This window comes from Pleurodeles waltl, chromosome 2_1 (assembly GCF_031143425.1).
Source record: "Pleurodeles waltl isolate 20211129_DDA chromosome 2_1, aPleWal1.hap1.20221129, whole genome shotgun sequence".
Taxonomy (NCBI): Eukaryota; Metazoa; Chordata; class Amphibia; order Caudata; family Salamandridae; genus Pleurodeles; species Pleurodeles waltl.
The window spans coordinates 805,047,376-805,054,071 of record NC_090438.1 but is presented as its reverse complement, the minus strand read 5'-3'; the positions used below and the strand labels follow the sequence as shown (position 1 = coordinate 805,054,071).

General features: G+C 46.3%; 1 pseudogene; it reads right to left on the bottom strand.

The window, feature by feature from the left end:
* Positions 1–600: 600 nt before the first annotated feature.
* Positions 601–1,262, bottom strand: LOC138268636 (histone deacetylase complex subunit SAP18 pseudogene; annotated as a pseudogene).
* Positions 1,263–6,696: the final 5,434 nt, after the last annotated feature.

Genomic DNA, 6,696 nt, shown 5'->3' with positions numbered 1-6,696 from the left:
GGAGCAGGCTCCAGATGATGACCGAAGCGGCTTGCCTGAGAGATGGTCTGCAAGGCAGAAAAGAGCTTGGAGCGGCATGGTGCACCGAACCCTGAGTGCCAGATGAGGGGTGCCAGATGTGGAGCAACCGAACCCTGAGTGCCAGATGAGGGGTGCCAGATGTGGAGCACTCCTCTCCCTTCTCCTGACCTGTGGCGCACATCACAAGAGATCTGCCCAGGTGATAGAGCGGCCTCACATCAGGTATGTCGGTGAAGATGAAGATAAATGCAAAAAGAACAAGTGATGGACGGAATGCTGAACAATGTCAAACATTCACCCCCGTACAGTGATCTGGGCCTAAATCCATCTTTTTGCTGCCCATGCCATTCCAGTTTGGACCCAGCCATATGCAAATCAGTCTTGACCCTGTTCCCCATGGGAACAGTCCAGCCCGAACTGCCAGGCCAGGCCTTTCCTGGACTGGAAACAAGCATCCTGGGACCGGTTTTTTTTTTTTTTTTTTTTTTTTACTGACATTTTGCCCAATATATATGTGCATTTGTGACATTTTCAAAATCCCTTTCTTGTAAGGAAAAGGGAACCAACACTTGCATTGCATTTATGTTTTTTTTTTTTTTTTCCAAATGGAGACTGTTAGCTTCAATGTGCTTCAGCAATTTAAAATAAAATACAAATTTACAAATAGTCCAGTAAGATTGATACAAAAAAGCCAAGAATGCCATATAGTTAATATGGTCTCATGCGAGCCGATGGTGGTGGTGCCCTGTTGGGAGGCGTGATTGCAATATCCAGGTAATCGCCAATCTGGAAACGTTGTGACTGAAGTGTCATTGAATCCTCGGTACCCTTCCTCCCAGAGATTGTACTCCCAATCGACTTCACCCTGTATGCTGGCATCTTCGGATCTGGGTAAACAATAGCAAAATTGAAGTGAGTGCCCTTTTTGCGAGCTTCTGGATATACTTCTTTAACCAAACTTGTTAACTCTTTCAATGTTGCATCCATCTAGGTGTATATTTGTAGTTCGCTTGATGGAACATTGCCTCTAGAGAATTCTTCCAGCCGGTGATGCCGCCCGTTGTTGGTGGTGAACACTCTCAACAGAAGTGGGCAAGTCTTCTCGCGGTCGATGGGTTTCTCGGGCTCCTTCTTGATCTCCTCCTGGGTGACCCGGGACTCCACCGCCATCTTATCTCTTCGCGCTGCGAGCGCCACCTCTGCGCCTGCCGCCGGGGAGCGACTCCCTCCCATCACCGAGAACCGGTTTCGGGGTTTCACCACTCATCAGCCAGGCTAGCTTGAATCCAATGGCATGGGAAGCACGGGACCCACGTCTGGGCATACCCTTCCCACTTAGGGCGACAAATGCAAAAAGAACAAGTGATGGGCGGAATGCTGAACAATGTCAAACATTCACCCCCAGTACAGTGATCTGGGCCTAAATCCATCGTTTTTTTGCTGCCCATGCCATTCCAGTTTGGACCCAGCCATATGCAAATCAGTCTTGACCCTGTTCCCCATGGGAACAGTCCAGCCCGAACTGCCAAGCCAGGTCTTTCCTGGACTGGAAACAAGCATCCTGGGAGCGGTTTCGGGGTTTCACCCCTCATCAGCCAGGCTAGCTTGAAGATGACTGCCTGTGAGGCCTGGCATGAAGGTAGATTGTGGGACAGGCCAGAGAAGTATCTCTGGCACACAGAGAGAGGCCTGACTGTATTGCTCTTGGCTCCCGCTCGGATCGACAAGAGGCTGCAGTAAGGAAGTCAGAGCCCGAGGCCTCTGGGACTGGCTTTGCACATTGGTGGTGGAACTGCTGTGATTGGAGGTGTGTGGCTCCCTGCCCTCCTCTGGTGGGTCATGATTACAGGGGAGGTGAGACTGGACTGCCCCCCCCTTGCTAGTTGGAACAGACAGCAAAATAAAGGTACATAGCACTGTTGGGGGAGACCCACTGTGAACTTCCCCACCATCTGCTGAGAGCTTGGTGTGCGTGAGTGGAGGTGACCAGCCTGTGAAGTCAACCTGTAGATTCCCTCAACAGCGGAAGGCAGAGGCATCTAATGTGGAGCCTGGTAGGCAAGGCCTTATACTTGGACTTGGTGGGGATGCACTAGGGGTAGTGACGCTGCGGCCTGCTGGCAATAATTGGGAGGTGAAAGTGTAGTCAGGCAGCAGCGACAAAGTAGCGAGCACTGGCAATGGCATACGGAGATGGGAAAACCCCACCCAGGAATGGGACAGTCACAGGATTCACTGATGGTGGAGGGCACAGATGCTCTAATGGCAGTAGATGGTGGTGGCAATTGGTTGTAGACCCACACAGCAACAATTATGGTGTCAATTAAAAATATCAAGGTGACACAGGGGGCTCAAATAGCTGCTGTGGTCAATGAGGTGAGGATCCTGTGCGATGCCCACAAGAAACTGGTATTGACAGTAAAGGATTCCAAGCTACTGCTTCAGGAGGTATGCCCAATGGTGAAAGACTTGACACAGAAATGCAGCACATTGGCTAAAGACCTTAAGAGTCTGAGGGGTCGGCTGGAAGATGCCAAAGAACGGTAAAGACAGCACAATGTTTGACTCGTTGGGATCACTGCGAAGGCTGAGGGCCCCAACACAGAGCTCTTTGTGGAAGACTAGCTGGCTGAGATAGAATTACAGGGGAAGCCCTCATGCTTTCTCTCAATGGAAAGAGCTCACAGGATTCCAAGGTCAGCACCTGTACTGGGGCTGCTCCTAGACCAAATATTGCCTAGCTGATGAACTTCAACTACCGTGATAACATCCTGCAGATGGGGCACAAACCTGTCCCTTGGTCTTTTGATAGGAATGCAGTCAGCATATGCCCAGACTATGCTACTGTATACATATGGTGGACACTCAACACTACTGCCTAGGATGAGGGAAGTACAGGGTGACCAGCAGTACGTAATATACGTCTGGTTACAGAGGTGTGGCAATTTTGCTTAAAAGGTCAATAGCATTACATGTCACCCATATGTGGTCTGATATAGCAGGCTGCTATGTAGAGATACAGGGAGTATGGGAAGGTGAGGATGTAATTTTGATTAATGTGCACGCCCCATCCGGGTTTCAGGCGGTGATGCTACAACATATGGGTAGACTGTTGGCGACTATGTCCCCAGCCCTCACAGCGCTGGGAAGTGATTTCAATCTAGTGCTGAAATCCCAGATGGATAGGATGAGCACCAGGCCCGAGGGGGAGGTGATAGTGGAGAAGCTGGGAGGGTTCCAACTGGCCTTTGGACTGGGTGATCTCTAGCCCTCTCTTCATGGATAGGGGAGAGGATATTCCTTCTACTCCAGTGCACACAATATGTAGTCTACGTTAGATTACCTTCTGGCACCACTGGCCACTATCCACAGTTTCATAGAGGCTAAATATTTAGCTTTGGGTTCACTGACCACTCTCCCCTGGTCGTTTCTCTGACTTACAATATGCCACTAGAGTGCAGGGAGTGAAGAATCTCAGCCTGGCGAATATTGTGCAGCAATATTTCAAAGAAAGTACTAGGTCAGTTGGATTAACGCTCACCCTCTGGGAGGCATACAAAGCCATAATTAGGAGAATGATCATCACAGGAGACGTGGGTGACGGCAGTCGATGGAATTGGAGACAGAATTGCTGTGGTTGGGTTATGACTATGTTGCCTCCCCGATGCCTCTGTTGTACAGCACAGTAGTGTGCCACTAGATCAAAACTTCATACCTAGCCAAACAGAAAAGGATCAATGAGGCTGGGGATAAAGAAGTGAAACTGCTGGGAAGGGCTGAACATTAGAGAGCTAAGGATGGAAAATGGGGACACAGTGACAAGCAGCAGGAACATAGTGGAGGCATTTGCGGATTATATGACAGACTTCTATGAGTCCAGACTGGCTGTGCCATGGGTGGAGGTGAGGGAGTTCATGATGAACTGCCTGACAAGAAAACTGAGCTCGGCTAGCAGAAGGTAATTGTAAGCAGACCTTTTTATGGAGTAGGTAGCACAGTCACTGGCACAAATGCAGTAGGGAAAAGCTTCTGGCCCAAACGGGCTTCCCGCAGAGTTCTTCCAAACGATGGCTAGAAATGTTGCTGCTTCTCTGCATGCAATGTGCAAAATGTGTATCAACTCGGGGACTTGTGTACAATGCTCGCATTGTCCTCCTCCCCAAGGAAGGGAAGCCTCAGGACAGGTGTGGTTCCTATAGGCCCATATCTCTGCTGGATGGTGAAGTCAAGGTCCTGGCAAAGGTGTTGGTGAATAGACTGCCTATTGTGAAGGAAGAACTGGTCCAGCTGGACCAAACGGGATTTATGCCGCACAGGTCCACTAGGATGAACCTCAAACGATTTCACAACTCCTTGGCTCCTACTGGGATGGGAGCGGATACATGGACTTTGGTTCCCCTAGATGCCAATAAGGGTTTTGACTCAATCGAGTGTCCATTCCTGCTTGAAATATTGCGTAAGAAGGGGTTGGGCCCTAGTACATCCGATGGGTCCAGTTACTCTATAATAAGCGGCAAACTACAGTGAAGCACAATTATTGCTTCTCCCCAGAATTCCAGATTGGGCAAGGGACGAGACAAAGCTGCCCTCTATCACTGATGCCTTTTACGTTGACGCCGAGGGGCCGGCAGAATGGGTTCGTGTTGCTGCACAGATCTGAGGATGGACCGGTACGGAATGGGAAGAGCGGATATCGCTCTGCGCAGACGATATACTGCTGTATCTTGCAAATCCGGAGAGCTCTTTCGGGTCAGCAGGTGCTTTATTTAGTACAGGAATAATGTGATCTGTTTTTAGGATCTCTGTGAACATTCCATTTTTTCAATGAGGTGTTGTGGAGGGGGGATACCATAACTTACTGAATACATGGAAATTGGTTTTGATTAGTTTGGATGGCTTAATATCCTCAAAATAAGTCATTTGGAGTTAACTTTGTACATCTTTAGACATATTAACTTCAGAGATGGGTTTAAATCGTCTCCAGATGTCAGACAAAATCCGTGTCAATTGTCTACTAATTTTGGTGATCATTAAACAATGTCTTAGGTTTGCTGGGAGCATTGGTGATTTTATTCATGGAATGTTTATATTTTGCTTTGATATAATTTGCTTTATAACGATTTCTTGTTGTTTTCAGCTCTGATAGCGAGTTAGGTATTCTTTTTGTTTCGCAGTTTCTGTTAGTTCTCCTCAGCTGCCTTCTTTTGTTGAAAATATCTGTAAATCATGGCTTACAATTTGAGTTTGTTTATGTTCGATGTGCAATAAATACGTTGTCTTTGTATTTCTTCAGTCCGGCGTGGCAACTCAAAAAGACAAGGTTTACATCATTAGATACGACAAAAGGAGCACCGCCATTCTTCATTGCAGCTTTAATTTCAAGGTCTGATGCATGGTGTAAAGATCTTTTGCCGATAAAGGAGGTTGAATTTCTCCATTATTTTTGTAACTGAGTCAAACGTATTTCAATTGGATCACACGATGGTCAGAACAATCCCTCTCGATTGTTCATTGGCTTGTAACATTACGTTACTCTGTGATGACAAAGTCCAGTATCAGTAACTGTTGTTCCAGATTGTGGGTGTTAAGCAACTTCATTAGATCCGTGGCATGAGAGCCACTACATTAGGATTGCTCCAGTGTATATTGAAGTAATTTAAGTAGGGATTAATATTAGACAGTGCCTTTTTCGTTGTAGGATATTCGTTTATGTATGCTAGCTTATGTTTGAATATTCTAGGTCACGGGTATCCCAGCCTTTTTGATAAAAAGAGATATGTCTGATCATGAAAAATCTTTCCAATCTACTAACAAACATCATTGGTTGTTCGTGGATATATTGTGCAAGAATACATTCAATGATAGATTGCATCATTCATCACTATCAGCAGTGTCAAAAATTCCACAAAACAAAGGCTTGTCATTGTGTGGAAAAAAACATTTTCTAGATTCAACATACAATTATTTTTTACCAAATGCGTGTTTGGCGCTCAAACATTGTTTTCATCAATTACTCTTACTTATAACTCTCTCAAATGGAGATATTCTGCCTCAGGTATCTTTGTAATACTTCCACATGGCAGGCACGGCCACCTTAACATTATGGATACTCACATTTTTCCAAGCATGGCCACTTGTTATGGTAGAACCACCATGGTGCCAACGCTCCACACCACAATGCCAAAGGTACTACAATGTTCATGAGTGGCCATCAGTATAACGGGATTGGTCACAACCATTATGAGAGGCAAAGATGACTGCACTATGTCATGGACCAACACTATTATAACAGGGCTGACATTTATTACATCAGATGTGGCCACAATTAGGCAAAGGATGACAACAAAAGTTCAATAATGCCACAATTATGCGAACGCTGAACACCATAAATTCAAAGATGTCACAATATGACAACGATGGACGTAATTAGCCAAGATTGGCCACCATTAGTCCATGGAGAATATGCGGTTATGGCTGAGGAGGTAACAAATAGGCAAGGGATGCATCTACAAGGATCACCATTATGCAGTGCCATCGATATTACACTGCCTGACAACATTAAGATATGAATGAACTCCATTAACCCTTTTATACTCCAAGGTCACTAAAGGCAAGAAAGTAATATTCTTTTTCAAACTCTGTGCTGTCACCACACACTGTACGAGGCTGAGGGGT